General features: G+C 37.8%; 1 protein-coding gene across 2 annotated transcripts in view; it reads right to left on the reverse strand.

Moving 5' to 3' along the window:
* Positions 1-23,973, reverse strand: part of CTNNA2 (catenin alpha 2) — a 1,204,911-nt gene that overhangs the window by 1,150,966 nt on the left and 29,972 nt on the right. The window contains exon 1 of one of the 2 annotated variants that reach the window (XM_057558785.1): positions 9,276-9,334. The exons of the other annotated variant lie outside the window; for it this stretch is intronic. The gene's annotated coding sequence lies outside the window, so the exon portion shown is untranslated. Of the gene's footprint in view, positions 1-9,275; positions 9,335-23,973 lie in introns of those variants that run through there. 2 annotated transcript variants of the gene reach the window in all.

Genomic DNA, 23,973 nt, shown 5'->3' on the forward strand with positions numbered 1-23,973 from the left:
GATTAATAAAAAGGAAAGTGATATAATGCTGCTTGTATCACATATGCATAACTGCATGAGTACAGCTAAACAAAATATGGATATATTACATGTATATAATATATCCAAAGCTTCTCTTTTCATGCTACACAGGTTTCCAAAAGGAAACCCATAAATGTTAAGTTTAAAATTACTTTATAATCCAATCAGCAACAAATAATATTCAAAATATAGACCTGAATTGCTGAATAATATTTTGTTTTTTCTAGAATTTCTACAACCACAGCCATCAATTTCTCTTCAGACTTGTAGTCTCCATCTAGGCACTTTTCCTCTGTCTCTGTTCAGAAAAATTAAGGGCTGCAAAGTCCTATCAAGTTTTCAGCCAGGGAGACTAAAAATATCAACTTTCAGCCAAGGTGACTAAGAACAGAAACTAGCAAATGATTCTGCCTAATTATATTATTAAAAAACACAAACTTTAAATTGGCAGTCATAAGTTTTACGGTATTTAATATTAAAAGGTAGTATTATTTCAAAACTTACTATAAAGCTGCTATAATCAAAACAATACAGCATTGACATAAAGATAGACATACTGATAAATTGATTAGAATTGAGAGTCGAGAAATAAGCCTTACATTTATGGTCAATTAACTTTTGAAGACAAAAAGTACTGAAACAATTGGATATCCACATGCAAAAGAATGCAGGTAGACTCCTATCTCACACCATACAGAAAAATTAACTAAAAATAGATCAAAGATGTAAATATAAAAATTAAAACTATGAAACTCTTTAGAAGGAAACACAGCTGTGAATCTTTGTGATTTTGGATTAGGCAATTATTTTTTGGAAACAACAGCAAAAGGGCAAGCAATCCCTCCCAGAAAAGAGATAAATTTGACCTCATCAATATTAAGAACTTTTGTGCTTCAAAGGACATCATCAAAAAGTGAAAAGACGGCGGGGGGGATCGATCAAGATGGTAGAGTAGGAAGAAGTGAACTTACCTCCCCCAACAAACACATCAAACATACATCTACATATGGAACAATTCTCATTGAAACTGGAAACTAAGAAAGACTCCTGTACAAACAAGGCTGTAAGGAAGAGCTACACAGAATCGGGTAGGAAGGGAAGAGAAGTGATCAGGTCAGGACCTGTGCCCCTGGGAGGGGACTCAGAGGGAAGGGGTGAAGATCTGCCATGAGGAGTAAGCTTTTCAAACCATGTCTCAGGCAGCCCAGTCCTGGAATCTGACACAGGGAAGACAAGCTCACTTGGCTTGTTGGAGAGCCGGTGGAACTCACAGAAGGGCCATGGGAATCCTGGACTCCACTTGTGAGAAGCATGTGAGCGCTGGCTTACTCCCAAGGTGGGGCAGAGGGCTGACTGAGGACTGCTCCAGTGGCTGCCCAGTTTCCTGTGACCACCCCAGTACGTGCTCCAGCCTGAACCAAGTGAATGCTCCAGCCACACTTACTTCACCTCACAGCTCTGCACTGGAGCAAGGACTGCCAGGACCTGGGAGAGAGCTCACTAAGGGGATAAAGAGAAAACTCGGACCCTGGGTGGCGTCTGATGGGACCATGGCATGGTGGGGGCTGCCACTGCTGATGCTTACACAGGCAGCACATCAGGGGTGGTCCCAATCTGTGACAGCAGCTGGACTGCCACAGCCTGTGTACTGATACATGCCGAGAGCCCATGTAGCTCACGTGGGCCCCACCTGCCCTGCCTCATGGCTCCACAACTGAGCACAGTTGGCAGAGGCTACAGGGAGTGATTGGCTGTGAGGGGCAAAGGAGACTCAGATGCAGCAGGGATGGTACACTGGAGACAGACCAGACCGCTGTCTTCAGCTGGCACACTACAGCTCAAAACCTGTCACGAGCCGAGAGACTGCATGGGTCCCTCCTGCTCCATCACTGCCCCCCTCTGGGGAGAGGGTGCCTGTGCTGGGAGAGAGGAGAGCACATGCTTAAAGGAAACAGCTAGCTCAAACCTGAGCCATAAGACTGCTGTTCCATCAACTTGGGATGTGACCCTGCCCCTGATAGGGCAGTAACAGTCGCTGAGCAGAGGGGAAGCCCCACCCCATACAGAGCTCCAGCCCTAGCCCCTCCAACTCCAGCCCCACCAAGGTGATAGCTGACAATATACCCTAAGGAAGGACATGACTTCTGTTCACATCAAATCCAGCTTTTCCACCAAAGGCACTGGGCTCATGCAGACTGTTTACGAACACTTCCACATAAAGACACCCCTTTAACACTGTTATAGGTAACTGCTCCACCTAAATTCACAGAGACAGAAAAAGTTAAGTAAAATGAAAAGACAGAGGAACTACTCTCAACCGAAACAGCAAGAGAAAACCCCTGAAAATTTAAATGATGAAACAGAAATAAGCAACTTACCAGATAAAGAATTCAAAGTGTTAGTATTAAGAATGTTAACTGAATTAGGGAAAAGAATAGATGAACACAGTGACAATTCTAACAAGGGACTAGAACATATTTTAAAAAAACAGTCAGAACTGAAGAATACAATAATTGAAATGAAAAACACTGTACAAGGAATGAATAGCAGATTAAGTGATAGAGAAGAACACATAAGTGATCTGGAAGATAGAATAATGGAAGTTATCCAATCAGATCATCAAAAAGAAAAACATGAAAAAAAATGAGAACAGTTTAGGAGATTTCTGGGATAACAAGCATACCAACATTCACATTATAGGGGTCTCAGAAAAAGAGAGAGAGAAGGGGGTTGAAAATGTATTTCATGAAATCCTAGCTGAAGACTTCCCAAATCTGAAGAAGGAAACACATATCTAGGTACAAAAAGCACAGAAGGTCCCAAACAAGATGAACCTAAGCTGATTCACACCAGACATATCACAATTAAAATGGCAAAAGTTGAAGAGAGAATTCTAAAGGCAGAAAGAAAAAGCAGAGTCATATACAAGGGAACCCCCATAAGGCTATCTGCTGATTTCTCTGCAGAAACTTTGCAGGCTAGAAGGGAGTAGCATGATATATTCAAAGTACTGAAAAGGAAAAACCTGCAACCTAGGATACTCTACCCAGCAAGGTTATCATTCAGAATTGAAGGAGAGATAAAGAACTTCTCAGACAAGCAAAAATGAAGAGAGTTCAATACTAAACCTACCCTGAAAGAAATGTTAAAGGATCTTCTCTAAGTGAAAAGGCTATAACAAGAAGTATCTACAGGAAAGGAAAAATCCCACTAGGAAAGGCAAATATATAGTAAGGGCTAAGGATCAACAACTTAAATAAGCTAGTACAAAGATTAAAAGATAAAAAAAATTGTCTACAATAAACAGTGAAGGGATAAACATAAAGATGTAAAATATGACATCAAAAACACAAAATGTGGGTGAGGAGAGTAAAAAAGGTAGATATTTTAGAGTATGTTTGAATTAAATGACTACCAGTTTAAAGCAAGTAGATATAGTTATAGTCAACATATATAAACCCCATGGTAACCGCAAATTAAGAACCTACAATAGACACCCAAAAACTAGAGAGAAAAGAACAAATGTATACCACTAAAAAAATCATCAAAGCACAAAGGAAGAGACTAAAAGATGAAGAAAAAACAGAGAAGAACTACAAAAATAACCAGAAAACAAGAAACAAAATGGCAGTAAATACAAACATATCAATAATCACTTTAAATGTCAATGGACTAAATGTTCTAATCAAAAGAGCATTTATGGTGGCTGACTGGATAAAAAAAAAAACAAGACCCATTTATATGCTGCTTACAAGAGACTCACTTCAGAGCTAAATACACACACAAACTGAAAGTGAGGGGATGGAAAAATATATCTCATGCAAACAGAAATGACAAGAAATTGTAGGTAGCAACAGTCATGTCAGACAAAATAGACCTTCCTTTCTTTGTGGAATTAAAAATGGACAAAGGATTTGCATAGAACTGACTCAAAGAAGAGATACAATAGCTAATAAGTACAGGAAGAGATGCTTGACATCATTATTGAGTAGGGAAATGCAAATGAAAACCAAAATGAGATACCTCTTCACACCCACTAGGATAGCTATAATCACAAAGATGGAAAGTTAAGTGTCAGCAAGGATGTGGAGAAATTGTAACCTTCATACACTGATGGAGGGAATGTAAAATAGTACACTCGTTTTAGAAAATAGTTTGGAAGTTGCTCAAAAAGTTAAACACAGAATTACCATATGACCAAAATTCCACTCCTAAGTATATACCCAAGAGAAACAAAAGCATATCTTCACACACACACAAAAAAAAACTTGTACTCTAATGTTCGTTGTAGCATTATTCATAATAACCCCAAAATGGAAATGACCCAAATGTCCATCAACTAAAAAATGGATAAATAAAATGTGGTGTACCCATATAGTGGAATATTATTCACCATAAATATAAATGAAGTGCAGATAAATGCTATAACACGGATAAGCCTGGAAAACAGTATGGTAAGGAAAAGAAGCCAGACACAAAAGGTCACATATTGTATGACTCCATTTACACAAAATGTCTGGAATAGACAAATCTGTAGAAACACTGTGTAGATAGTGGGGCTGAATAGAGGGGGAGATGGACAGTGATTGTTAATGAGTATGGGGTCTCTTTTAGGGGTTAGAAAAATGTTCTGGAATTAGATAGTGGTGATGGTTCTATAACTTTGCAAATATTCTAAAAATTGTTCTACTGTACAGCTTAAAGGGCAAATTTTATGGTATGTTATTTATATCTCAAAAAATGAGAAAAAGCAATATTAAAATGATAAAATTGGGGAAAAGATACAAGGAGGTGAAATCTGGGATCCTTTTTCTCCATGAATGTCCAGCCCTGAGACTGAATAAATAGCTCATCATGAGCATTTCCTTCTGGTTAAGGCACTTCCGGGATATAGTTACAACTCAGCTTCTGTCTGTGGCTCTTAAGATCATTTTCTGCTTAACTATTATTTTTCTACCATATTCACACTTTATTGTCTGGAATTGAGAGGCTTAAGAGATATGCCTTTTCTAGGAAAAGGCGTTTCTTTTGCCTTTCCAATATCCATCCTCTTTTTCTCCTTAATAGCAAGAGTATAAAGAGACAAAGTCACATCATTATCCATCCAACCACCCACACTTGCCACATTCTCCAATTGTTTTTTCCTACCCGTAGAAGCCAGCAACCTGAATGAAAGCCAATTTCAATGACATTTTTACAGTTATGCAACACTCAGATTCTTCCAAGCCTATTTCTATATTTTAAAAGTGTGTGAACATTTTCACCCTGAACATTCACAGACAGGGCCTCCCCTCTTTCTTTTCCATAAACACCAACCTGCTGATAGAGCTGCTACACTCAACTTCTCCTGGTCTCAGAAGACAGAATTCTGCCTTGTATTCTGTCTTCTTCCATCTGCATTTCTCTGAAATTCTAACCTCAGAGGTTGCTAACGACCTCCTAATTGCCAAAACCCGTAGATTTTCTCAAGTTCTGATACAAATTTACTTCTCTGAAGCAATTATTGCGTTTAAAAAAAAAGTTTCTCCAAGTTGTCATTTTCTCTTTCAGGTAAGTGAAAAAAATCTCTAGCTGATCTTTCTTCACTATTTTGTCACTATGGCACAAAGATTTTTTTGGAGTCGTGTGTCAAGTGCTGGAGTCATCAAAACATATACACCACACATTCAGTAGTTGTTTGATCACAGGAAAATGAAATTCTCTGAGTCCTAATTTTTTTTTTTTTCTGTAAACTGGGGATCTCCCAGGGTTTTTGTAAGGATGATGTTAGATACTGTATGTAAATTTCTTAGCAGAAGCCTGCTACATAAATGGTAGTTTTATAATGGTAAGTAGTATTTACATTTTCATACAATCATAATCACTATTATTATACACTTTTATAAGAATCAGCTTTAAACTCTTAATCCCCAGTTCTGTGCTGTCCTCTCTTCCAAGCAACCCTGGAACCCTCTTCTGGACGGAGATCCTGGATGTCCTCCTAGCTCCTCCCACTCTCTCCGTCTATCCAAAGCACAATTAACATCGCTGTCAACAACCATGAAACACCACTGCTTCACTGATGATATCACCAGCCTCCTAGCATCAGGACTGAAAGCCTGATGTCAGTTTTGATTCTTTCCTACCATTAGGAAAGAATTTGTTCTCAAGTTTACTCAAGGATATCTCTGTAACATTTTCTGAGTACAACCCCTGTCCTCCATTTCCACAGGAAAATGAAGCCAGGCCCTCATTATATCTCATTTATAAGTGGTTCCCAGACCTGGCAAAATACCACAATCAAATCCAGATCCTTGGCACCCTACACCTACCAAATCATAATCTCCAAAGAGTAAAGCTTAGAAGTCAATCAGGTCGAAAAATTTCCAGGTGATTAGCATAAATTGCCAGATGTAGAAGTTTAGTGGTATACACTGGGGAAACAACCTCTGACTGTGTAACTCTGGTATCAGCTCTTTTCAATGTTTCTTCTTACCTAACGATGTCAGCTCTTATTTTTCCCAAATTTCACCTTCCCAAAGTACTAGCCTAAAATATCTCTCCACTACCTGTAAAGTTGCATCTTGATTATTCAACATTCATTCATCATCTGTTTTAGCACCTCCAATAATAGATGCTGAGTATATGAAAATCAAAGATTAAAGATTTGATGAACTAACAATCTAAAGATAGCAAGACAGAGGCAGAAGGATAGGGGTGTAAGGACAAAAAAAGAGAGAGAGTGAGAAAGACAGAGAAAGTATATAGGCATCTATTCAATACCCATAACATGCTAAACAAAGAACCTACAGTTGCAACTAATTTTCTCCTTAGCTTGGCATTCAAAGACTTCACTGTCAGGCTTCAACCTTATTTACCACCATTACCCAAGCTCCAATCAAAATGAAGAGTTCCCACAGTTTCCAGAAAAACTGCATATAAATTTTGGCTTACAGTTTGTTCTTTGGCTAGAACATCTCCCTACACTAGTCGATTTCATCTTTCGTGTCCTAGCTAAGCCCTTGTTAATTCCCCAAACAGGAAATTAGTTCTTCCTGTTATTCCAAGCTTCTAAAGCTCTATGTGGTACTGAATACCTTCTACAATATATAATAGATATTTTACATTTATTATCTTTCCTATTACAACAAAAGGCCCTCTAGGGCAGGACTTATAATGGGTCTTTCATTAAACCCTCACAGCACCTACTGTAAACCATAAATACATGTTTAATTAATGAACATAGATAGATACATAACTAATACTTTCATAAAATCTGAATTCTATTATCTATTAGGAGCTTTATTAGAAGAAGAAAAGTTCACTAAAATGACATTATCAATATAAAATGATAGTTGATTAAGTTACAGTTAATAATGGGATATGGGTATAATCATTTTTTCATCATTAGATGGCTGGATCAGTCTGCATAGTAGTGCCACGTTTAGCAGTGAGTTAGTAACAATTATGTGCATGTTTAATTGCAAACTAAGCTTTGAGTAAGAAACTACCTAAACACACCAAGAATATTATCTAAATTTCTTGAGAAAAACCTATACAGAACTAGAATATGCTAATAACTATATTCTGGTCTGAAATGTAAGACTGTCTCTGTATGAATGTTTATATGTGTGTATATCTAGATACGTGTAAACACTCTGGAGCTTCTGTGCAATGATGTCAATTGAGCTTCATACTTAAAAACAAAGCAAAACAAAATCAAGCCTAAGCCTCACCAGGAAAATCCTATGCACAGCTAAACAGATAATTCTACTGAACCAAAAGTTCTCACTTAATTAGGTTTACACTGCAGTAGTACGCTTACAAAATAAGAGGTAGGAGACCTAAAAAGTGAATTACATTTAATTTTCAAATGTGCATTGCTACTAGCTACTCTAAGACCTCTCTCCTGGATATTGACTTAAATTCAAACATTGAAAGCTCACCCAACACATTCTGTCTCCAGTTTCTGAAACAAAGGGCTTCTCACTGACAATCACCAAGGACAATACATGCCAAGAAAATAAATGCATTACATCAAAATTAAGAGGGATACCTGAGGCCCTGAACTCTCCCGACAGGCAAAAGTTTTAGGTTATGAAGAAAAGTAATCTCAAGGATAACTAAGTCATCATTTAAATTCATTTCTAGGGTTACTATAAGCATAATAAACATAAGTTAGAAGGAAAAATGAATTTAAATTTCAGCAGCACCAGTGATGCACCAGCGATTTAGATCAGATATGAGAGTTTCCTGACTATGACTGCTCTTAGGTTCTGGAATACTCTGCCAAAGAGGCTTTATAGTTCCCCTCTCTGAAGACCTTTAAGAATCAGACTGCATCTATGTGAGGAGACTCAACCCAGAAGATAAAGATAAGTAATTTCAGTGACTCACAGAGGTCCTTCTAATTTTATATTCTAAAAAACTAGGTAAGCCAAGAAAACTTTTTTTAATTCCTCCAATAAAAACTAACATTTCCAAACACTTGCTTTTATCATTTAATAATAAAACCAATCTATTTTATAATACACACACACACATATATAAAATACCGTTTCCAGATTTAACAACTGGAATCATGTAACTCAAAGAGAGGTTACATAATTAACGTAATTTGGGGGGGGTCAGTATTTAAAGCTACACTTGTCTGGCTTGAAATCCCATTTCATTGCACTATTCTACATAGAAGAAAACAAGGTATGTTAACACTTGGCTACTTTTGCACTGGAGAATAGCTAGGGTATCAGGGGCTGCATTTCAGGCAGGCAGGTTTGAGCACCAGAGAGTTTCAGAACACATACTCATCACACATCATTCGAGTGCCCAGTTTATACACAGCAATGTAACTAGGAATATATCAGGGCACTGGTTTTATTTCAAGCACTACAAGAAGCCACCATTATCATATATGTTTGAAGATGCTCTAGACCAAAAAGTCAGCCATGCCTCCTACTTTTCAGATGCATGGTGAACCAAGAATAAAAGGGCTAGTCGGGTCAGTACACACAATAGTGCATTCTGCCAGGGAGGTCAAGGTTACCACTACAAATCTTCTGCAAACTAGATAGAATTACATGGAAGAGTATCTCTAATCCTCAGTCACGGGCTCAGCTGTAACCCTGCCAAGTTTCTAAGCAAATGGTGGTGGCAGATCACATTAAATGACAGAATTGGGACAGCTCGATACAACCTATAGTCTTAGTCCATTCAGGATGCTATAACAAAACATCACAGACTGGGTAGCTTATAAACAATAGGAATTTATTTCTCACAGTTCTGGAGGCTGGAAGTCCAAGATCAGGGTCCCAGCATGGTCAGTTTCTGGTGAAGGCCCTCTTCTGGGTCACAGGCCGCTGACTTCCCTCTGTGTCCTCACACGACAGAAGGTACAAGTCGGCTCTCTGTCCTTTATAAGGACGTTAATCTCATTCATGAGGGCTCTGCACTCACGACCTAATCACCTCCCAAAGGCCCACCTTCTAATACTATCACATTGGGCATTAGGATTTCAACGTATGAATTTTAGGGGGACAGAAACATCTCTCATTAGTATTAGAAAATTCATTCATAGAACTTGTTCTATTAATGACGAGTTGGAAGAGTATTCTATTATATAAAGGATAATGCACTACTTAATCAGAAAAATAAGGCAATGGTAAATAAACCTACAAGGAAGGACTATAGCCTTATTCTCTTTGAAACTTGAGGTTAATGTGTCTTGACAATAATTGGATTCAAAAATAGAGACCTTTACAAAAACTGTAATGGACCAATTTATAGAACCAGAAAGGTGTCAGAGCAGGTGAATTTCTTAAGTTTCAATGAGAAATTAAATCCTCACAACTGTAATGAAAAGATTTACATTTTTCACATTTGTTTACTTATTGAGCTCAGTCTTTGAAAGGAACTGCATGAAGTCTTTCTTTAGTCAAGGTCAGTGGAAAACACAGTGAGCTGTGTTTGAAGAATAATCTTATCTTCTGAGTAACTGTTATATTAGTCGACCTTGGCAAAGCCTAATGTGAAAAATACTCTTGCCAAGTGGAAACAACACATAACCAACAATGAGAGCCAATGCTCTAGTCAGAATTCTGTCCATGATAGAGGAATTGGTATCTGTTTCTTACACAAAAAGAAATACTTCTGAAGGTATGAAAATAAAGTTATATATTCAGACACAATTCAAATAAAATAGAGCAGTTGAAATGTTAAAACAAAACAAGGAACTTCTTAAATGAGATGGCTGATCGCCTTTTCTAAATTAGTGACAAACCCATATTAATTATTGAAACATATAACATGAAAGGGAGATCTGAAGTAAAACTCTCTTTCATGGCTTAGTGTGAAGCCAACTTCACACTCACCTCTCCTTCCCAGCACTGAACACCTCCGCATTCAGGGGCACACGTGGCACAAGGCATGGGGGCAGGGGCAGAGGGCAGGCTGCTGGCTGTTTTCTCAGCCACTCTATACTCCACTGTATGCCCCCTTAAACAACAGTTTTCACATTTTGCTCTTGAAAAGGCAAAAGTAAATTTGCCAAAAAAGAAGAAAAGAGATAGGAACAGTGTTTGTTTTTTGTTTCTTTGTTTGTTGTCATCTACATAGCTTAAAGCACTGTGTTGCTTTGCAGTCCCATTTGCATACAAAAATATAACCCACAAAGGAATGGGCTCTAAGGCAACAAGAGCACTACACCCAACTATTAACCAGCTGAGTGACATGGGGCCTCAGCCTCTGCAGGGCGCTTTTGGGTTTCATCTTTAAAATGAGGAAAGGCAATTACAGTTGACCCATGAACAATGCAGAGATTGAGGGTGCTGAATACCTCTCCCATCCAAGTAAAAAATCCCTGTATAACTTTACAGTTGGCCCTTTGTATCTATGGTTCCATATCTGAGCATGCAACCAACCATCCATCTTGTAGTACTGCAGTATATACATACTGTAAAAAATCCACATATAAGTGGACCCATGCAGTTCAAACCCATGTTGTTCAAGGGTCAACTGTATATGATTTCAAAATGATCTTTAAAACACGCTGATACCAAAAATCAATAGGTTTAATATCCATTTTGCTCTCTGGATTTTGTTTCATGCCTCTTTTGGGTAGGACAAGGCAAAGCCGCAAAGAAAGAAAACAAAAAGAGGAAGGAAACCAAGACCATGGAAGTATCACCATTTTCCTGTTTTGAAATAAGAACAATAATTCCCATTTCTGTGGGGCTGTTTTGAGAAGAGGATTCATTTAGATAAATAGAATGTCTAGTGCAATCTGATGCTTTGCATGAGGTTAAGTCAAGTCTCCTTTCCTATTTTTATTTTTTACAGAGACATTCATATAGGAACGTTGACAAATGAACAGAAGTTGGATCCAGAACAACGGGGCTATTTGACTCTGGTATATCAAAACTACCTCAATAAGTCAATGTGTCAGTCCCACCAGAAGGCGACATCTAGAATTATCCCTGAGCTGATCTCAGTGTTCTCTGAAACACAGTGCACAAAACTATATTTTAACAGTACGTAGCATATGTCCTCTCAAAATGTTAAGGATCTCCGTACATACTTTTTTTCCCCTAAACAATCTTAAAGGAGATACTTCCAGCAATTAATGCAAACTAATGTTGAGTGATTTTCCTCAGATGATGCTGCAATGTCATTTCACTTCAACATATAGGAAGCTCTTAATACTGTTTCTAATATATATCCTCAGCCACTCAAACAAAATTTCATGTACCATCAGACATCAATGTTTATGAAGAGGGCCCAGCAGATGAGTGACAAGCAAGTCTCCATCCACCTTTGCTAAATGCAGCCAAAGCTTTACATCAACAGTATGTTATACTCCAATAAGAATTTTTTTTTAAATCCCCTTCAAAAAAAAAAAAAAACAAAAGAGTATGTCACATTGAAGGATCAGACAGCAGATCAAGTATAACCATTCAACAACCAAAATCTATTTGAAGAATTTATATTGACACATAGTATAAAATACTAAAAGACACAACTATAAGAACAAGTTGCCATGGAACATTCTCCAGGATAGATCATATCTTGGGTCACAAATCAAGCCTTGGTAAATTTAAGAAAATTGAAATCGTATCAAGTATCTTTTCCGACCACAACGCTATGAGACTAGATATCAATTACAGGAAAAGATCTGTAAAAAATACAAACACATGGAGGCTACACAATACATTACTTAATAACGAAGTGATTACTGAAGAAATCAAAGGGGAAATCAAAAAATACCCAGAAACAAATGACAATGGAGACACGACGACCCAAAACCTATGGGACGCAGCAAAAGCAGTGCTAAGAGGGAAGTTTATAGCAATACAAGCCTACCTCAAGAAACAGGAAACATCTTGAATAAACAACCTAACCTTGCACCTAAAGCAATTAGAGAAAGAAGAACAAAAAAACCCCAAAGCCAGCAGAAGGAAAGAAATTATAAAGATCAGGTCAGAAATAAATGAAAAAGAAATGAAGGAAACAATAGCAAAAATCAATGAAACTAAAAGCTGGTTCTTTGAGAAGATAAACAAAATTGATAAACCATTAGCCAGACTCATCAAGAGAAAAAGGGAGAAGACTCAGATCAATAGAATTAGAAATGAAAAAGGAGAAGTAACCACTGACACTGCAGAAATACAAAAGATCATGAGAGATTACTACAAGCAACTCTATGCCAATAAAATGGACAACCTGGAAGAAATGGACAGATTCTTAGAAATGCACAACCTACTGAGACTGAACCAGGAAGAAATAGAAAATATGAACAGACCAATCACAAGCACTGAAATTGAAACTGTGATTAAAAACCTTCCAACAAACAAAAGCCCAGGACCAGATGGCTTCACAGGTGAATTCTATCAAACATTTAGAGAAGAGCTAACACCTATCCTTCTCAAACTCTTCCAAAATATTGCAGAGGGAGGAACACTCCCAAACTCATTCTACGAGGCCACCATCACCCTGATACCAAAACCAGACAAAGATGTCACAAAGAAAGAAAACTACAGGCCAATATCACTGATGAACATAGATGCAAAAATCCTCAACAAAATACTAGCAAACAGAATCCAACAGCACATTAAAAGAATCATACACCATGATCAAGTGGGGTTTATCCCAGGAATGCAAGGATTCTTCAAGATACGCAAATCAATCAACGTGATACACCATATTAACAAATTGAAGGAGAAAAACCATATGATCATCTCAATAGATGCAGAGAAAGCTTTCGACAAAATTCAACACCCATTTATGATAAAAGCCCTGCAGAAAGTAGGCATAGAGGGAACTTTCCTCAACATAATAAAGGCCATATATGACAAACCCACAGCCAACATTGTCCTCAATGGTGAAAAACTGAAACCATTTCCACTAAGATCAGGAACAAGACAAGGTTGCCCACTCTCACCACTATTATTCAACACAGTTTTGGAAGTGTTAGCCACAGCAATCAGAGAAGACAAAGAAATAAAAGGAATCCAAATCGGAAAAGAAGAAGTAAAGCTGTCACTATTTGCAGATGACATGATACTATACATAGAGAATCCTAAAGATGCTACCAGAAAACTCCTAGAGCTAATCAATGAATTTGGTAAAGTAGCAGGATACAAAATTAATGCACAGAAATCTCTTGCATTTCTATACACTAATGACGAAAAATCTGAAAGTGAAATTAAGAAAACACTCCCGTTTACCATTGCAACAAAAAGAATAAAATATCTAGGAATAAACCTACCTAAGGAGACAAAAGACCTGTATGCAGAAAATTATAGGACACTGATGAAAGAAATTAAAGATGATACAAATAGATGGAGAGATATACCATGTTCCTGGATTGGAAAAATCAACATTGTGAAAATGACTCTACTACCCAAAGCAATCTACAGATTCAATGCAATCCCTATCAAACTACCACTGGCATTTTTCACAGAACTAGAACAAAAAATTTCACAATTTGTATGGAGACACAAAAGACCCCGAATAGCCAAAGCAATCTTGAGAACGTAAAATGGAGCTGGGGGAATCAGGCTCCCTGACTTCAGACTATATTACAAAGCTTCAGTAATCAAGACAGTTTGGTACTGGCACAAAAACAGAAATATAGATCAATGGAACAGGATAGAAAGCCCAGAGATAAAACCACACACATATGGTCAACTTATCTTTGATAAAGGAGGCAAGCATATACAGTGGAGAAAAGACAGCCTCTTCAATAAGTGGTGCTGGGAAAATTGGACAGGAACATGTAAAAGTATGAAATTAGAACACTCCCTGACACCATGCTCAAAAATAAACTCAAAATGGATTAAAGACCTAAGTGTAAGGGCAGACACTATCAAACTCTTAGAGGAAAACATAGGCAGAACACTCTATGACATACATCACAGCAAGATTGTTTTTGACCCAGCTCCCAGAGAAATGGAAATAAGAACACAAATAAACAAATGGGACCTAATGAAACTGAAAAGCTTTTGCACAGCAAAGGAAACCATAAACAAGACCAAAAGACAACCCTCAGAATGGGAGAAAATATTTGCAAATGAAGCAACTGACAAAGGATTAATCTCCAAGATTTACAAGCAGCTCATGCAGCTCAATGACAAAAAAACGAACAACCCAATCCAAAAATGGGCAGAAGATCTAAATAGACATTTCTCCAAAGAAGATATACAGATGGCCTACAGACACATGAAAGAATGCTCAACATCATTAATCATTAGAGAAATGCAAATCAAAACTACAATGAGATATCATCTCACACCGGTCAGAATGGCCATCATCAAAAAATCTAGAAACAATAAATGCTGGAGAGGGTGTGGAGGAAAGGGAACACTCTTGCACTGTTGGTGGGAATGTAAATTGATACAGCCACTATGGAGAACAGTATGGAGGTTCCTTAAAAAACTACAAATAGAACTACCATACGACCCAGCAATCCCACTACTGGGCATATACCCTGAGAAAACCATAGGTCAAAAAGAGTCATGTACCAAAATGTTCATTGCAGCTCTATTTACAATAGCCAGGACATGGAAGCAACCTAAATGTCCATCGACAGATGAATGGATAAAGAAGATGTGGCACATATATACAATGGAATATTACTCAGCCATAAAAAGAAATGAAATGGAGGTATTTGTAATGAGGTGGATGGAGTTAGAGTCTGTCATACAGAGTGAAGTAAGTCAGAAAGAGAAAAACAAATACAGTATGCTAACACATATATATGGAATCTAAGGAAAAAAAAAAAAAAGGCCATGAAGAACCTAGTGGCAAGACGGGAATAAAGACACAGACCTACTAGAGAATGGAGTTGAGGATATGGGGAGGGGGTGGGGTGAGATGTGACAGGGTAAGAGAGTGTCATGGACATATATACACTACCAAATGTAAAATAGATAACTAGTGGGAAGCAGCTGCATAGCACAGGGAGATCAGCTCGGTGCTTTGTGACCACCTAGAGGGGTGGGATGGGGAGGGTGGGAGGGAGGGAGATGCAAGAGGGAAGAGAAATGGGAACATATTGTATATGTATAACTGATTCACTTTGTTATAAAGCAGAAGCTAACATACTATTGTAAGGCAATTATACTTCAATAAAGATGTTTAAAAAAAAAAAAAAGAACAAGTTGCAAATTGCTCTCACTTCCTAAAGTAATAATAATTCTTATTTATCTAAACGTTCCTCGTTGACTTGAATCACACATCCAATGTACTCTATTTCTCCACTTTTTAAGCAGTAACCTTGGTTAAGGTCCTCTATAAGACCTTTAGTTTTAGTAAGAAGGGCATAGCAGTCCTTGGAAGCAGACCCGGGTTCTACCTGTCACTCTCCCAAACAATGGTAGGATCCCTAACCTTGCTCACAACATAAGGTATTTGGTATAAAGAGTTAATGAATGAGTGAATGTTATATTCAGTGACGTTATGATAATACTACAAGGCGAAGCTTGAACACTTTGATATTTGGCCTTCTCACTACCTTATTTCTTTTCTTATATTTCATTGCATTCTGCTATTACAATCTGGCTATGGTGTGCTGCCTAGATCCCCTTTTCAGGACCGAAATACTCATTTCTCCAGATATTAGGAGAGATATCTATTGGTGGCTTATGTCTGAGTCCCTGTCTGGAAATTGCCTTTGACTGCAGGAAGATGCCTTGCCAAGGTTATGCCTTCTCCCCAGGGAATGACTGCATCCAGTGACTGCTCCATCTAGGGGTTCAAAGATATGGTCCTTTTACCTCAAACAGAACAACTCTGAGAGACCATTCTAACTTGAGAGTTCCCGGTGGGATCAGCCGAGCATCAGTCGTTTATAAAGGCAGCCACACAGTATAGAAAGGGGAAAACTAGACATTTTGAGAACTGTTAGACACAGAGTATGAAATGACATTGCTCTCTAGGGACATAATAATAACACCATTATGCCCTCCCCCCATTAGAGTGGGGATCTCTGGGAGTCAGGTAACAGAAGGAGTCCTAGTTCAAGTCTGGTTCATAGCGACTCCACTGGGTCTATGGATCCAGCCAGTGAGCAGTGTCAGTGGTCCCTGAAAGTATAATTGAAACAAACATACTTGCAGATAGCAGAACTCCCAGTCTGGCTCACTGTCCTTTAAAATGAAATGTTAGAGAAGGAAAGGCCCAGTAGAAGTCTTGGATACTGCCCTCCTCCTTGTTCTTTCAAGATGGTGTATAAAAAACAATATCCCTTAATAGGGGGAATAGCAGAAATTACTGTGAACCATAATGTTCTAAAGGATCTAGGGGTGGTGGTCCCCATCATGTCCCTATTTATTTCAGAAGACTGACCTCTACAAAAACCACGTGGGTCCTGGAAGATGGCAGTAGGCTACCACAAATGTAATCAAGGTGTTACCCCAAGTGCAGCTGCAGTGTGAAATGTGGTATTTTTACTAGAACAGATTAACACAGACTCATGTATGCAGTCATTGAACTAGTGAATATATTCTTTTCTAACTCTCGTAAGAAGTATGTTCAGAAGCCATTCATATTTACATGGGAAGGAAAACAGCATACATTTATGGTCTTGCACTAGGGTTATGTTAACTCTCTTGTCTTCTGTCACATTGACGTCTGAAGAGAGCTGAACCATCCTGGATGTTCTGAAAAACATGACATCTGTCCCCTATGTCAATGAAATTAAGTTAATCAGACCAGATGACCAAGGAGAAAATCTATTTTGGGCTCTGCAGGCAGCATATTCCATACTTTAAGAATCCTGCCCTGATCCATGTGCCAAGTGTCAGGGTAGTTATGGCAACCCTAGGAACTAGACAATAAAACTCCACCCAAAGACATTTAAGTTAATTGTTTTAAAAACCACTCTGTTGGCTAAACCACGTTTCGAATCTCTATGTTATAATACCCTACATTTTAAGACAGTAATTGAGATATAAAAAAGAGAATTTAAAACAATTAGTTTTTGCATGAGTAATCAGAAGTAGATCTGAGTTCTAAAACATTATTATATTTTGCATGACCTTTGGACACAAAATCCTCATGTCACAACAGATCTTCTTCAGGATAAATAGCCTTTTCTTTAAAAGACATTTCTACGCAGGTTGGCAGCACTGGGCATGGGTCATCAGCCTGAGTGCCTGGGAGTGGGGGTAGGGAGGTGACACGGAGAAGGCTGCAGCAGCCAGACCGCGGCACGTGTGAGTCAGGTCAAGAGGTGAAGGCACTGTCGGGGCAGGCCAAGCCAAACCGCACCTGCCCTGATGGGAAGTGTTGCATTTTCAGGTCTCTCCACTTACTCAAGAAATCTCCATCAAGAAAGAGGAGGCAACAGAAGCTGAGTTATGAACTGTCTAGTTCCCGACACGGGTGACCTTCAGGAACGTGGCTGTGAACTAGACGAAGGAGAAAGAAGTAAGAGCTGTTGTACGCTGCTTAGCAGATCATTTACAGAAACGTGATGCTTGAGAAATACAAGGACCTCGTTTCCTTGTGGCATCAGCTTTCCAAACAGATATAAATCCTCTAGTCAGAAAATGTGGAAAACCAAGGCTGATAGAGAAAAGGAGTCACCAAAAGACCTGGCCAGATTCAGAGACTGTAGTTAAAATTACATCATCAATTTTCAATAGTAACACTCCTGAAGATAAAAAGTTCTATGATATTTAAATGGAAGAAATGGTAAGAAATGAGCTCTGGTAACTATCATGAAGAGTCTGGTAATGTAAAGACAAATTGAACAATTATTGGAAGAATGAGGAGAGGCACTTCAGGCAAGTTGCATTCATACAAAAGAAAGTACTTAGGAGAGTCTATGGAAACAGTAAATATTGAGGAGATCATATTCTTCCTGCTCAGCTATGCTTAGGGAGTAGGTCTGTAAAATATGGCTTGTGTTAAAAGTTTAATACATAATTTAGCTTAGTGGACATCAGAAAAGCTATGTAAGTAAGAGAAATAAATATAGTCAAATCTTTTGTTAGAAGAGTCACTTTGTTCAATTTGCAAGAACTCCAGCAGGAGATAACTGAACAAATGATAGTGATAACTTTCTTACTCGTAGTACACAAGCCCTATGAATGTAAAGAATACAGGCAAACCTCAGAGATACTGCAGGTTTAGTTCCAGCTCAATGCAATAAAGCAAATATTGCCGCAAAGCAAGTCACACGAATTTTTTGGTGCATATTATAGTCACATTTACATTATACTGTAGTCTATTAAGTGTGCAGCACCATTTTGCCTAAAAAACAATATACATACCTTAAGTAAAAAATACTTTATTCCTTAAAAAATGCTAACCACCATCTTGCTTTCAGCAAGTGTTTTTGCTGGTGGAGGGTCTGAAATATTTCGAGAATTAACCAAAATGTGACACAGACAGGAAGTGAACAAATGCTATTGGAAAAAAATGGCACTGATAGACCTACTTGGTGAAGGGTTGCCACAAACCTTCAATTTGTAAAATAACACAATACACTGAAGCATGATAAAATGAGGATGCCTGTATGCAGCTAGAGTTCTCACTACACTGACATCACATAAATCATACTAGTGAAGAACCTATGAATATAAAGAATGTGGAAGTATGTCCAAAAGTCTTTACTGCTTCTATATATATTTTTTGCCCATTGGAGAACTCATACTGGAGACAAACTGTATACATGCAATAAATGTGGGAAAACATTTTTTCATATCTATAGGCTTATTGGAATATAAGATAACTCATACCAGAGAGTAACCTTATGAGAGTCCTGAATGTGGAAAATCTTTCAGACAGAACACCCACTTCATAATGTATCAGAGAACTCATATGTAAGAGGGAGTCTCTGTGAATGAAATGAATGTGGGAACTCTTTTATTTTTTTAAATTTATTTATGTAATTTTTTGGCTGCACTGCCACACCACAGGGCTTGCAGGATGTTCTCTGACCAGGGATTGAACCGAGGCCGCGGTAGTGAAAGCCCAGAATCCCAACCACTAGGCCATTAGGGAACTCCAAATGTGGGAACTCTTAAGGCCAAAAATCTCATCTCATTATGCACTACAGAATTCACATTTGGATGAAACCATGAATGTAAAGAGTATGGAAAATATTTTGAAACTGTCACCTTTTTTTCACATCAGACAACCCATGCAGGAGAGAAATCATATGAATGTCATCAGTGTGGAAATTCTTTAGCCAGAGTTCTGCCCTTCTTCTGCATCAAAAAATTCATATGGAGAGCAATTATATGAATGTTGTCAATGTTGGAAAGATTTCATCCATAAGAAAACCTTACTGAGCATCAAAGAATGTATACTGAAAGAGTATGTAATCAATGTGGAATTTTCTTCAGCCAGAACTCTCTATTTGTACTCTTGTTAATGGCTTTAACACTATTAGGTACCAGAAGTCATACTGGAGAAAACACTTATTAATATAATAAATATGAAAAATTAGTCACCAAAAACTTTGCATCAAAGAAATCATTTTGGACAGTAGCTCTGTAAATTTCATCTATGTAGAAATATTTTAAATCAATAAATCATGTTATTACCCCTACTATGCATTAGAGAACTGGTCCTGGAGAGAACCACACATACACATACACACACACACACACACACACACACACACACACACACACACACACACTACATTTCAACACTGCAGTAAACACATACATCAGATTTTCTTCTTTTCAAAAATTCCATTAATTCATATAAAAGTAATTGGGGGCTTCCCTGGTGGCGCAGTGGTTGAGAGCCTGCCTGCCGATGCAGGGGATGCGGGTTCGAGCCCTGGTCTGGGAGGATCCCACATGCCGCGGAGCAACTAGGCCCGTGAGCCACAACTACTGAGCCTGCGCGTCTGGAGCCTGTGCTCCGCAACAAGAGAGGCCGCGATGGTGAGAGGCCCACGCACCGCGATGAAGAGTGGCCCCCGCTCGCCGCAACTGGAGAAAGCCCTCGCACAGAAATGAAGACCCAACACAGCCAAGAATGAATAAATAAATAAATAAATAAATAAATAAATAAATAAATAAAAGTAATTGGTCTGGAAGCATTTTTTAATTGATGTACAGTTGACATACATAATGTTTGTTTTATGTGTACAACATAGTGATTCAGCATTTAAATACATTAAGAAATGATCACCACATTAAGTTTAGTAACCAGCTGTCACCATACAAAATTATTACAGCATTATTGACTATATTCCTTACACTGTATACTACATTCCCATTACTTACTTATTTTATAACTGGAATTTTGTACCTCTCAATCGCCTTCACATATTTGCCCAACCCCTCACCCACTTCTCTCTGGTAACCACCAGTTTGCTTGCTATAAGTCTGTTTCTATTTTGTTTTGTTTGCTTGTTTATTTTGCTCTTTTAGATTCCACATAGAAGTGAGATCATATGGCATTTGTCTTTCTCTGTCTGAGTTATTTCACTGAGCATAATACCCTCTAGGTCCATCCATGTTTGCAAGTGGCAAGATTTCGTTATTTTTTATGGCTGAGTAATATTCCATTGGATACTATATGCATCATATACTACATCTTCTTTATCCATTCCTCTGTTGATGGACACTTAGGTTGCTGGTCTAAAGCATTCTTGACCAAGACTTAAGGCTTAAATCTGAGAAGGAACCTTTAAGTAGGCAAGTTGCTGTTGACAGATGATACAGGTTCATTATCTTCTTTAGAAAGACAAATAAATAAGAATGCTTCTGTAGGGAGTGCTGTTGCTGAGAAGGCCAAGAATTGTATATAGTTCTTAAGATAAAAGTAGGAAAATAATATTCCAGTGAGTTAACATGCAGTTGTTTACATGACTGCTCCACCTTTGAGACATTGAATAGGTTTTAATCTGTTTGTCTGTTTTTAATCTGTTTGTCTTCTCAAAACCACATTCTGGTTAGCAACAGAGAAATGTAAAGCAATCAAAGAGAAATACATACTACTCTTAGTATCTCTCTTAAATATATCTGCATATGGATAAGAATTGAATGAACACCTATAGATAAATGAACAAAAGTAATTTAGTAAATAAAAGGATTATAAGGAAGTTTCATTTTATAGTTTATTCAGAACTACTGTAATAATATGGTGAATAAAATTTTAAATATTTAAAAAAGGATATCTAGTTTGTCTATAATAAGGTCAAGAAAGCTTGGATACAACTTGCTAGGAAACTGTCCTGTGAATTCTAAGTTGTTTTAGGTCATGGTTAGAGTGCTATTCTCTGGGACATGGTTTTAAAACCCTGAGAATTAAAGAACCCAGTAATTCTCTGTAATTTGGGACCTAGAAGAAACAATAGACAGTTCAGGGAAAGGTATCATTTGAGTGGAAACATGTACCTGGATAATATACATAGTAATTGTGCTCAAATAATAAACACAACACTGCATAAGCTGCCCCCAAGCCCAACTATTCTCAACTTAGTCTTTAATCTTCAAAAAGAAAACATAGTTAAGAATAGAGACTTGAGCCTGACTGCCCAGGTTAAAACCCCACCTCTTCCCCTAACTAGCTGGGTGATCTTGGCCATGTGCCTGAATTACACATTTCCTTTTTTCTTAAATAGGGATACTAATAGTACTGATCCCACAGGCTTATTGTGAGTATTAAATCAGTAAATATATGGCTTAGAATAGTGCCTGACACCTATTAAGTGCTTATAATTACTATTAATTTATTATATTTATTAATAAATATAATTAATATTTATTAATTTTATTAATATTATTATTATTGCCCTAGCCTAATTTAAACCTGCTTGAGTACTTACCTCATTTCCAGTCACACATGTTTTCCCCCTTTGCTGAAATCAGGAGTTTCTAACTTGGGAGATCCCTGACCCTTTGTGGGTATATGGATTCACTTTTGAAAATCAGTAAACCACTTTCAATATTATTTTTAAAAGGAAAAAAAGACATTCTCCAATTACACAAAAGTATTGTTTTCACTGTTTTATCATCTTAATATATTGATATTTAAGGTGTTGATGTAGTTAGGATACTAGGTCAGCTGTTTTGACAAAAGGCAACAGAGCAAGTGATTAAAGAAGGTTTTTCTCTCTCATGTAACAGTTGGAGCGAATGCAGTTCATAATTGATATGGTTACTCCATGTCATGGACCCAGGCCAGGCTCCTTCTATCTTATTGCTCAATAGGCAGCTTCCATCTTGTGCTCTAAATGTCATTACCATAACTCAACGCAGCCTTTGGGTAGCACGGAAGGGGAAGAGGAGTCATGCCTTTTCTCTCTAAGCCTAGGGCCTAGAAGTTGCACACACCATGGTTTACACTTTATTGGACATAACTTAGTCAATGATCACATCTAGATACAACAGAGGCTGGGGTATATATTATCTTACATCTAATTCAGGGATTCCATTCTTTCCAAAGGAAGAATGTGAGAATGCATATGGGGGCTAAAATGCTGTCTCTGAAACAGTGGTATTCTATGAAGCCCAATTTAAATATCATATAGATATGTGGAACTAAAGAAAAACCTGAGTCTGCATGACCTATAAGATTCATATTGATATTATCCACTTTAAACAAGAATTTATAATGGAAACATAGCTACAGTGTTGCATATATGATATCACAGCATTCATCAAGACATGGATGATATTACTAGCCTAGTAATCCTTCTAGGATTAATTGACGTATTGCAACTAAAGCAACCACTCCCAAGTAGGCACTCAATATAGGTTTGTTCTCTTCCCTTTCATCTTCCTTCTGGATGTCCCTAGCCTGTCGCCAATTAAATAGAACCATTATCTTATGCTCCAACTGGAGTATAATCAGCTCCTCCCTAGAGAGTAAACTGTTGGTCTTCAAAAGGAGTCTTTTCATTGACAGCCACTTGCTTCCTATTCCGATGTCCGCCTGTCTGAGCTTGGAAGTCCACCCAGAACTCAAGGAAAGAAAAAAGCCAATAAAATATTTCTGTTAGGCCACGTGGACACTAAATACCTGCTAAGCATTTTCCTCGGTGGCCCACAGAATTTAAGAAGTGATCTCTATCTCCATACTGTGCCCCATGAAAAATCCACCCTCTTAATGTCACCATGAAATAGCTCTGAAGATATTATATACTCCTACCATGTCACTAACACCTAGTCTAGCTATTCCTGAACTGCTTATCAACAAAGCCACATGAACTTGTCTACATCTTCTACACCATAGAAGAGACTTGTATTGGCATCCAACATAGGAACTAGTAGAGTTATCTTCTAATCTCAGAATCTCCCCACTTGATGGAATTACCAAATTCAATTTTGACCCATTCCCTTTATCCAAAAGAATTTGTTTCAACTGCTTCACTTACAAAAAAGAATGTCATATTTATAGGTTCTCATGCCAAGAAAGCCACTGTGTGCTATGTCTCTTAATCTCAGGAGGTTATAGACTGACTTTTCTGGAACTGACCTATACATTCAACTGATGTATTACAACTAT

Source organism: Balaenoptera acutorostrata, chromosome 12 (assembly GCF_949987535.1).
Source record: "Balaenoptera acutorostrata chromosome 12, mBalAcu1.1, whole genome shotgun sequence".
Lineage (NCBI taxonomy): Eukaryota > Metazoa > Chordata > Mammalia > Artiodactyla > Balaenopteridae > Balaenoptera > Balaenoptera acutorostrata.